The sequence below is a fragment of the Fulmarus glacialis genome, unplaced genomic scaffold (assembly GCF_000690835.1).
Source record: "Fulmarus glacialis isolate BGI_N327 unplaced genomic scaffold, ASM69083v1 scaffold13087, whole genome shotgun sequence".
NCBI lineage: Eukaryota > Metazoa > Chordata > Aves > Procellariiformes > Procellariidae > Fulmarus > Fulmarus glacialis.
In genome coordinates, this window is record NW_009221368.1 from 48,300 (window position 1) to 59,952 (window position 11,653).

The following is an 11,653-nucleotide window of genomic DNA, read 5'->3' on the forward strand; positions in this document are numbered from 1 at the left end:
AATTGCAGCTGCTGTGGTGTTTTTTTTTTTTTTTCTTTTTAAACATTTGCAGGTCTCAAAGGTTCACCGAGTGGGGTGTGTGTTTTTTAAAGTTAAAACACTTCTCCCCATCAACGTACTTTTGAGTTAGGGCTGAATTTTATTTCTTTTTATGAAGTTGAAGCTTCCTATTAAGAGAAATACAGGTCATAAAGACAGGAGAAGAATTACTTTCCAGTAATTGGGGCAAAATCTGGTTTCAGTTATTCAGGTGTTGGGTTGCATTCATGAGTTAGGGCAGGATTTTTGTCATAGTCATTTCTCACCTATTTAAAAAAACAAAACAAAACCCCGAACAAAACACTTCTCCCCTCCTCTCTACTCTACTCTTGCCTCCTGTAGGTAATTTCTTGGCACTCTGCTAAGCCAGGAATACACTGTGCTACACCCAGAGATAGACATGAGCAAGTTGCATTGAACTGAGTGGGAATCCTTGTAGGAACATACCAGGACCAGATGAATACCTCTAATCCCATAGGAAAAGCAGCAGGAAATAAGATGGCTGTAGGGAGAAGACAGCTAACATACTATTATTGTTGGTTAATTTGTTGTCTTCTTCTAATCCTATTTACTATTTGCTAGATATATGCACAATGCTTAAGGAGAGAACCTAATTTACGTTTTACTAAATACTGGAGTACAGTTATTGTTAACTCCATGGCAGTAGCTGGTACAAGGCCAGGAAAAGCCAATGTGATACCAGAATCTGGTCCCATAGAGCACGACACGAAGCATATGCTTCCCCTAAATCCCTAGGCTTCTCCACCCTATACCTTATTTCTCCCACTGAGCTATTGAACCACACTGAAAAACAGAGAGGGGGATTTAGTTTCATAGTACAGTCTGCCAGATACTTCTGCCAAAAAACACTGAAGTGTGAGAAGAGTCAACTACCGATGGCGGCTTGGTCCTTCCACAGCAGAGCTCTGCATGGGGGCTCCAGTGCCACCTCTGACCCCTGCAACATGTCGGGGCACTTCTGTCTCGGCCACCCAGGACAGTTACACACGGATTATCACCAGTCTTGTAAGCTGTAGGAAGAAGTACCTGAGAAGTCATGGCCAACATCATGCTATTTGAGGTGATTCTTAACAGCAGTGTTTTAAAAGCCTATGTTCTGTGATGAGGACAAAACCTAACTGCTCTCTCATGATGATAACTCAAAGCCAAAGGCACACTTTGTTGCTAAAATCGTATTTCCTTCTTAATGAAATAAGCAGCAATGTAACTAAAAAGAACTCTACCTGATTGAGAATTCTGCAACAAAAGTGGGAAGAGTGGCTTAAGATTACATAAACTGCCAGAAGCTCTGAATTGACTTCAAAATGATAAGTGACTAAAACTTCAATGTGTGGAGAGCTGCTCTCCCCTCTAGCCAATTCCCAGGAAAAAGCTATTTACTAGCTATCTGCCATTTGCCTGGAAGATGATAATTCTTATTAAATGGGCTAACTATCCATAGCAAACAATTTAAGACTAATTTATTTTTTTCTTAATTAATTATCTACTAACAGTCTTTTCTTTTAAGCATTATTTTCATTATTCGAGCTTTTTCAATGAATATTTTATGGGAACATATTCATGCCTTGCTCTTTTTAAACTACTCACTATTACTGATTTAGCAATTTTTCAGCGTTCTACTATCTATGCACCTTTTAGTAAAATCCAACGATCTCTAGCATAATGTGACGTGTGCAAGGCACAGTTTGTATCTACGGGTCAACTTTTAAAGAAATACTGGCACATTAACAGCATTTTCAGTAATTTCAGCTGATTCATAGTTCAAGCTTGCTTGTACAGAACAGTTATCACGATGTGTCTTGAAGAATGACCAAAATGGAAACCAGAGGTTGACTCCCATAACTCCTCTTCCAGCAGTAAAATCTGATGGAAAACCAGCTTCTTGTGGAAAGAAACAGGCATCGGGACAGGGCACCAGGCTTGAGCCAAAGGTCCTGGGCTTCATTTGGGGCTCTGCCACTGAGTTGTTATTTGATCTTGGGCAAGTTATTTCAATTCTGATTTCTATTTCCTTGCCTCTGATTTTTTTTTTTTTTTTTTTAATCTATTTGAGTTGTAAGCTCCTTGAATAAACCATGGCACCTTACTCTGTTCTCAGGGACAGCGCTGAAGGCAAAGGAAAGGGGTCCATATAAGTAATAACGTAAATACCTAGAATCATGGCGTAACTACACAGCCCAAGGAAAGCTGCCTTCTCCTCCCACCTGCCCCAGCCTGTTTCTTCTTCTCCGTGTCTCAGCCTGTGTGTTCAGAGCAGCATGAACGTAAGGGGATGTAGGACAGACTGTGAAGTGCTAAAACTACTTAACCAAATAGCACATTCATAGTCTTTGCTGCTGCGTTCTCTAGGCACGTAACTTCCCCAACCGCAGGCTGCCTGCTTCACACTTCTACCAGAGTTAGCTGCAAAGCGGCGTTAACCTCCATGTCCTGCCTGCTTGGCCTAAATTCCAAACACATAATACACTATGTCCCTCTTACTTAAATCAGTGCTGGCAAAGATCTTCGCACTAATTTAATGCTCTGCTCACTTATTGCCTTGGAGAGATGTGTGGATTAAACATTTCACTTCTCAGAAGACATGTGAAGTAATGGTCAGCCCCGTGATCATACAGATGGGCACTGGGTCACTTTTTAGGCAGAAAAGCCAACAGGAGTAGGAATTGCTGTCCAGGACTGAAGGGACACAAGATTTCGGGGAGGTAGAAGGGGAAGGAGGAAACAGACCTTGAAAACATGGAGAACTGAGGTCCTGTCAGCAAGACATAAACACAATTGTGGGTTTCAAACGACTTGCAAGCCCAATGGTTTTTGAAATTTAACAAACTTCTGCACATGAAGATGAAAATAGTTCTAAACTTAGTGTGCTGCAGCATAGGTTTTGAGCATTAGTCAAACTACAAATAGGCCTGCTAAAGCCATAAAGTACTTTATCAGGTAGGTCAGGTAGGGCACTCCAGTTCTCATTTAAGCAACAGACAACCCCAAATCTCTTGTTCAGTATTTCCAAGTATGCTGATTTTGTAAGGTGGCCCAAGCAGATAATACTGAGCTGTAAATGGTCCAAAATTGCTTTCCACCAGCAGTTTAAACAGAGTTCAAATGTTGATCCCTGTCTTGCTATTTACATCCCTTTCAGTGCAATTAGACAAAAAGAACCCAATGAAAATAAGAAGTTTATTTAATACTATCTGCATTTGCACCCCTGCTTCAGCACTCATTTTCACCTAACTGTTCACTGCATTATTTTTCTTCTGTAGCTCAAAATAGCAGTGAAGTTAAGTGAGCACTGGCCATTACAAAAGGCTAATATTTAAAGTAGTGCATATAGCAGATCCAGAAAGACAACACCAATACTAGATCGTACCACTGATCCATCGCCATGGAACAGCGTCTCTTCACTGAAACAGTCACTAACAATTAACAATTATGAAAAGACCTGCCTGAATACTAAGTTTCTTTTTAACATTTATTAATTATTGCTTTATGCCACAATATATTTGTCTTTGAAAAATTTGATTCTATAAAAGTTTGCCATCTCACATAATTTGTTTTTTTTAAGTTACATCCTTTTTCAAGGCCAATTTCTCAGCATGAATGATACCACATTTATACAACATAGCTTAATTACGCATTCCACAAAAAAAGCTTATTAATATACTGGTTTTAAAACATGTTGCTTTAAAACGTGAAACAGAATAAACAAAAGGACTTGGTTTGACTCCTCCGTGCTAATCACGATATTTGTTCGTGTCACATCTTACTAATCTCTTCGCTAATTGAGGTGGTCCTGTTGATGATCCTCCTACCAAAGCCTTCCCTTACTTCCAATGATTTCTAGGATTGTGTATTTTGATTCTCCAATTTTCATTCTTCATTCTTTTTGGAGATGTCTTAGGATCACCAGAAGAGATACACTGTCCCACTTGACTTTTTGATAACATTAACTACACTTTAAATATTACTCTATTCCATGCTTTTGCTTTCTAGTGTTACAGTTTCCTTCCTTTAATGCTCTTTTGCACTGAGCAAGACAGACACGCAACTTTTAGCATGTACTTGATGACAAACAGATAAATACAGCATTTTCTCTCTCCTAATGAAAGCAATAGAGTTAATCCACTGTTCATATATGCCATACTGGTGAGTTCATCCAGTTTTGTGATAACTGGGCCTTTCTGTTGAATGCTTACAATTTCATTCCAGGACCTGACAGCACTTACAAAAACTCTAAATTACTTCTTTCCAGCATGCTCTACTTTGCATTTTTCAACAGTTTTACCTGCTCTTTAGGTAGGTTTATTAGATCCTTTTGGAAAGCCTTACAATTCAGAGTCTTAATGAGTCTAAAACACGTATCTTCTCTGCAAGCAGCATTCCTTCTGTACTCTCTACACCCTCCCCAGCTTTTTAATAAACACCATCTGACCCAATGTGGAGCCTGGAGCACCCAGCTAAACTATTAGCCATCTACAAACTCACTGGTTGTTCCTATTGTTTGTTCTCCGTCTTTTTGCCAGTTTATAATGTTAAACTAAATATATTACCTTTCACCTTCTTGCTTAGTAGCTTTCTATACTTGGATTTCAATATGTACAACCAAAGAGTATAAGAAAAGAAATTATTAAGAACTTACATGGTGACATTATCATCTTTAAAATGTTTTGTAAAGCAGATCAACCTCCACAAAATTCAAACTTCAAGGAGAAAGGGCTTCACAATCCAAATCTTTATTTGTAACTAAAGCTTGCAAACAGGCTAAAAAAGCAACAACTTTGAAGTTGTCTAACCCCTAGAAATATATTTATTTAAAAACACAGAAATAGAAACATCTTGTATATATATGCAGTGAATATCAAGATTGGAAAAGTTGTTACAAAAATATGAATCGCAACACATTGCTATCCAAAGTAAGCATATTAAGTGACTTGCCTGAGTCGGAACAGTTTTAGACATACACTGAAGGACTTTTTTTTCCTCTTTCCTCCCACTCCCCCCACCCCAGGCTGTGAGAAAGAAAATGGGCTTACCCATTGGTTCTGTTCTCTACCTTTCTAAATTTTTTTTAACTGCGATGAAGTATGTGGCTTACCATCTAAATGGATGGCAAAAGACTGCATTATTTTGTCATATATGAATGCCATATGTATGAGATACCTACTCAACTAGAGATACCACTCTAAAGAGTGAGATGGGAATGCTGCAGCAAGGACGAGATACCCAAGTGTTCTTGGCAGCTCTGCCCATCTTTCTTTGCATGGTCAGTCTAATTTGGGGTGGGCTCACGTGAAAGTGCTATCAGAGAATATGAACCTGCAAACTTTTAGGCTAGATGAGAAAGGTGTTATCAAGTGAAATGCAATTTTCAAATATTATCTAATAACAAACAACAATGGGAGTTGAAGTCTTTCACTGTCAGGGATTAAGGTGGGAGCTGTATTGGCTACACACTTCCCTTTCTGCACAATTCTACTGATCACCCTCTCATCTTTCAAGTCCTCTGAGGAGTTTAAAACATTTAATTGCTAACTCTATTATTAAGGAATCTACTTTGTCAAACTGCAATGTTAAGTCTCTTAGAGCAAATCAGTTTTGATAGTGATGTTTCTCAGAGGTGCAGCATTTAATCCTCAAATTACAACACAAGTTTTAACAGGCAGATTCTGTCAGTCACCGAGATTTAGTAATTAACAAAAAAATTCAACCCCCTTCCTAACACTAATGGTTTATCAAAAGAGTACCAGTTATTTCAGTTAAGATATACTGACGAACTAGGCAGAAATACAATAGCGAGACAGACGTGTTTACACTATCTGATTGAAAGGGCCGAGACAGAATTCCAGAGACTTTGTGTTGTCATAAGAGGAACAGTCAGGAACCACGTTTCTGCCCCTGGGCCAAAGGGTGTGACATCGGGCCAGAGGCGTGTTGAAGTCAGAATAAAATGCCTGCCATAAAACTGGTAGTGGCTCATATTCAGATGGTTAAAGAAAAGAGGAGTCGGCAGTATGATACCTGAAACAGTAATGCTGTTGGGTTTTTTTCCAAAGAGTCCTACCAATACAGGAGACACTTCACCTACAGTATGGAGCTTTGTATTTATTTTCACAGCCTCCAGCATTTTCCTTCCTTTTGGTTGTGGTTTTGGTGTTTGTTTGTTTTTTTTTTTCTGTCCTTCTTGTTCTTTAATACCAGGTAGTGGTTTTCAACCATTTAAACTACGGTATATAATAACTGATGAGTAACATAGCAGTAACACCAGTGGTGGCAATTTTGCTTTGTTTCATGGGAGTGTTAGAGTATTAGAGAGATGACTAGGACATGTCTCAGTGGCAGACTGATAAAATGAAAGATGAATTTTCCCTGCCTACAAGTGTTGTCAAGTTTTAATCATAAACATCACACGGGTTACAGGACACTTTTTTTTCCAGGCAATGAAATAAAAAGCAAACTTTCTATATTTTAAAATGAATTTTTGGATGAAGAATTATTGCAAAAAAAAAATTACTAGAGTTTATCTGCGGAAGATTTTTTTCCAAGCTCATAAGCTACAAATTTCTGACCGAACGGTTGAGTTTAACAAACATGCCTAAACTACTATTACTACTAGGATAATTGATGTTTATTATGAAGGCATATTTACCAGCTCTCCCACTCTGCTGAAGACTTTTCTTACAACTTTATGCTTTAGGCAAAACTTTTATTCTCAGTTATCTTTTCCTATCTACATCCCCTTCTTATTGATGGGGAAGAAGAAATTTCAGTTCCTATTTTACAGTGACATTCCAAGAAAACTTCCTTGAAATGGTCACCCACCTTCCACTTAGCAGATTCCTTTAAAACTGCCTCTTTTTAACTTAATCCAGACATGTGCTTGTTCTTTTTATGTCTAAAATATGTGCTGAACTTTTGAAGTTTACCCAGGAGTGAAAGCAGAAGGTATAGCAATGTCCTGGAGTAGCATCTGACTACCCCCTTCAACCAGGATAGCACATCGATACCAGGATGGTTTGCAGTGAGCTGTTTTTAATGGACAGCTCCCAGGTGACACCAGACACTGCTGCTGCAGCAGCCGCAATATCATACATCCTTGATTGAACTTTGATTAATTTTCCAGACTTTCAGAGCCTGTGGCAAAAGGATCCACAGCGGTAGCTGCAGCCATTAACTCCATCTTTTGTGTTTTCTCCTTCTTCATTATGTTTGGGTCTTGATTGAACTTTGTTCCAAGTTAGTAGCTTTTGGCTACGGACAAGGGAGATAAGACTTTAGAAATGGAGTGCAGAACGACAACATGTGAAAAACTTGCAATGAAAGCTGCCTGGCTAGTTGGTGGTAGCTTTGGATATACCTTGATGATGTGAGTGGCGTTAACAAAAATGTTGGAATTCTGGCTAACACCAGTCTAAACAACACAAACCATCACTTTATGCAGCCATAGTCCAAATGTCTTCCATTTGTGCATAACGGATGCTATTTTATTACACTGAACAAATTCAAAGTTGCTGCGTTCACATAATGAATAAAATAACCATTCCTGGGCAACGCCAGAGCTTTACAGAAGCACTTGTTTAAAATACATGAAGAGTCTCAGTGGCTTCCAAAGATTATTTGCAGAGTGTGCTGCTAAATGGTGCGAGCAACTATCCCACTATTTGTCTGCTGAACACGACAACTTTACACTGTAGAGTCAACCTAGTGTCTGTTATATTATCTTATCCAAAAAAGCAGTTTATCAGCAGCTAGGACAGATCTTACAGTTCTTGGGAGAAAAATAAACCTGATAATACTTTACTGAAAATATTACACTGAATTTTTTGAAACAATCCTTCAGTGTTTTCATTACCTTACTCTCTCCCTCATTTTTGGTCACAGAATGTCTAAATGCTTTGCTAGTAAAGGGACATTTCAATACTAAGATTACTTCACAAAAAAAGAAAAAAAGTCTGGTTTTCCTACTCTTTTTTCAATTAATGCTTGAATCTGTCACTGTGATACATTCTCAGAATCACTTATATCTAGTTTTATTGCCTGCTGTTGGTATTTGGCAATGGTGGTGTATAGAAATGGTATGCAGAGGTGGCTGTAGCAATCTGCAGAAATTTTTGCCAGAACCTACAAATGCTGTGTAAAAGCCCCTTTCAGAGCTTGAAAACTGAAATTAACTGATGGGAAAAAAAAATTAAACTATTAAGGGTGATTCAAAATCCACTATGAACCAAAGATATACATGATGTTTCCATAACATCTGACACAATGAGGCTTTGTCCCTACAAGAGGAAAAGCATTCCTGTGATATAAGCAATAATAGATTTGTCTCTGTGAAGCTTTGAGTTATTGTGGCACCTCCAATACAGGCAACCTTTGAAATAATTGAAAACCTAGAAATAAAAGCAACCTTTTAAAAATAAAATACATATATACACATACACACACACATATATAAATAAATATAATTCTTCCTTGCTTTAACCTTTTTATTCATTGCCAAGAATAGCTGGCTGAGGAATCGGCATCTGCCGTGAGCTCTCATTCATTTTCCGATGCTGCCTTGCCCCATTGCTCAGGCAGTCTCCGCAGTTCCTCTCCTCTCATCCCCTCACCACTTTGCCTTCCTCTGAACCCAGGATACAGAGCAGCCTTCCAGCACAGAGCCCTTCTCCGCTTACAGACACCCAGACTTTCCAGCCCCTTTCCTCCTTCTGCCAATCCCTGTCTCACTGAGCTTTCTGACAGGAGACTGCTTACACCGAAAAAACCAGAATCTCTCTGCTACCTGGTATTTTTTAAGCAGCATTAACAACAGACTTTTGTACTGGAAGTTGTTAGCTTAAATGTGTTCAGACTGGAACTAAACTCCTTGTCAGCTGAAGCTGTATCTATCTGGGTGATCTAGACACTAGACTTGGGTAAAGTGGCTAGGATGCTTATTTAGACAGCTAGCAAGTTTGGGAACTAAATAACTTGTGGGAATGTTTGAATGTTGCAACAGGTAGAAGCAATTCAAGAAACACAAAGTTGCTTAAGTGGTGTGTTTGCTATTGAGTCTCTTAAATTTTAGCATCCATGCTGCCTGAAATGCACTTGAACAAGCACAAGCCTATTTTAGGGTGAGACCAGAGCTGCCCTGTTAATAACTTTGAAGCACTGGACTGGTTACCAGCGCTTTCCCTCCAATAATACCCTGGTTTAAAATAATAGGGGAGTATGCATAGCATGAAAAGTGGAAAAGAAAAATGCTTCAAGACCAACCACTTTTTAGTGGACGCTTGGGAATTGCTTGGAGGAGCGCCAGGCCTAGAACAAGGTGCGAAATCATACAATTAAAAGAAGGACGGCAGGTGTAAAACAGAAGTCTCTTATGGAGCAGTGGTTTGGGGTAGAATATCTGCAGGAAGCTGACTGCCAGACCGACACAGAAGTGATTGAAGAAGGAGGCCTGGCAGGATTACCACAAGGAAGTAACGAGCCTTCAGGTATACTTAAACACACACACCGTTTGTGTGACTTTTCACAAACCTCCTTTTCTCTTTTATGTTGTCCGAATGTTAAAATAAACCATACAGTGGTGGTAAGAAGGAGCCTGAGGCTCCTGTAGAGAAGAGCTGAACGGTCATTGCCCTATAGGATGTAAAGGCGACTATACTGCAACAGACTGTATTGGAGCAGCATGGGGCTAATGGGAGTTTAGGATTAGTTTTGATGCCTTTTTCAATGGCTCGGACAGGTGTCCCCTCCTGCTGAGGGTCTCCACAAGCTAAAGGACTTTATCCTGCCTTTGCATGGCCAACATGACTTGCATTGCTTGCTTCAAGGCAAGCAGGATCAAGCCCTCTAGCAGTAACTGTGAGACATTTTTATTAGTCCATCCTGGCTTGTCATAAATTTTTCTGCATTAACTCTTCACCCAGATATGGCTCTACCATACGCAGCTTGCCCAGATTAAGAGAATATTCTTTTTGAACTGTCTCTTCTACAAGCAGGAGATGCAGCTGGCATCCAGCCTCTGTGACTCTCTAGTAAAGGAGCACTAAACCTCTATGTTGATTAGACAAAAACCTGAATAGGGAAGAAACACTAAACTCAACATAAGCATTTAGTGCTATCTTCTTTTGAAGTCACTCATGCTAAAATGAGGCCGTGATATTGTCAGCACAATCTTTATTAAGAAACTGTTGCAATTTTAAATAGAAATTAAATACTTGGTGTGATCTTTAATTTTCACTATAGTGAAGATGGACTATGAAGAAGGAAATGCCTTTTTGTACTCTGAATATATTCAAATCCTCATTGGTGTAAATCAGTTTAGTTCCAAGAAATGCAATTTATACCAGGTCTGTAATAAATTCCATATACCTCTGAGGCCATTCTTTTCAAGTAATTTCAATGCATTTTATTTTAAAAAACCACCAATAAAACATCACAACCCTCACTGTAAGCTTAGCATTATCTCCCTTTTACAAACTGGTAAATTTGTGATTTACCCAAAGTTATATAATAAACCTGTGACAGAGCCAGCCTGTCATTCACTCAGTTCTGTGGCTTCATCCTCCTCCCAAGAATAGCACTTTCTCCTGACCTCCATTTTAGCAAGCCAGTGACAATTGCTGTTTATAAAAATAGCATAGTATAGGTACAATCCCTGCCTTTACAAACTCTTCCTCTATAGACTTAGAAAAAAATGTCTTTGTGCAGAACCATCATATTTTACTGGCCAGTAAAGAGAAATAGCAGAGGCTTTGCAATACATCTGTTAAAAGAAACAGCTTCTTTAGAAAGCTCTAAAAACTCATTTCTAGCCATAGAAATTGTGTATTCTGTTTATCAAGATGCCTTCTCCATACTCCAAACTACATTATCTGGATGACATTCATTGTGGAGCATCAGCCTCACAGAAAGTGAAACACGTGTTAACAGGGGAGGAGGGATGCAAGCTACTTTTATATACAGATTTTGTGATGTAAACAAGCTGTTGGAAGGCCAGTTCGTGACAATGCCAGTATTTGGTGCTTCTTTAGTCTAATTAGAAACTGCTCTGCACAGCCCAGCCATTAGCAGTGGAACACGCTGCTTATTTTACTTACCAATTAAAGTGTTGCATTGCACTAGCCAGTCATAATTAGAAAAACTGGCATAATGAGCATAAGTAAACACCAGTTGTGATCAGAAGATACCTGCTTTATTATCTCTCTAGTAAATAAGCACAGTTTGAAACGAGTGTTTATCAAAGACCTGCAGTTTGCAAACCTCAGGTGACTGAACAACTATATCCAGGACTGGAAATTACCGACTGGCCTCTTACCATCTATACCAAGCTCTGAACACTCACCTAACTTTGAAACGTGGCTGACAAATAAATGAGCTGATAAAATAACAGTAATCTTGGGAAAAGACAGACATCCACATTAAAGAGCATTTGCTCCTCCTCTCTGAAATCATACAGTTCTTTACCAGGAAGCACAAATATCGCTCAAGCAGACACATACGGAACACAGAGGGGACACCAGGGCCAGCATCCTGCTGTGATGCTTTAGGCGAAAATACACCCAATTACCAATGCCAGTACCTCGCACCAAGCAGTTAAGGCTGCATA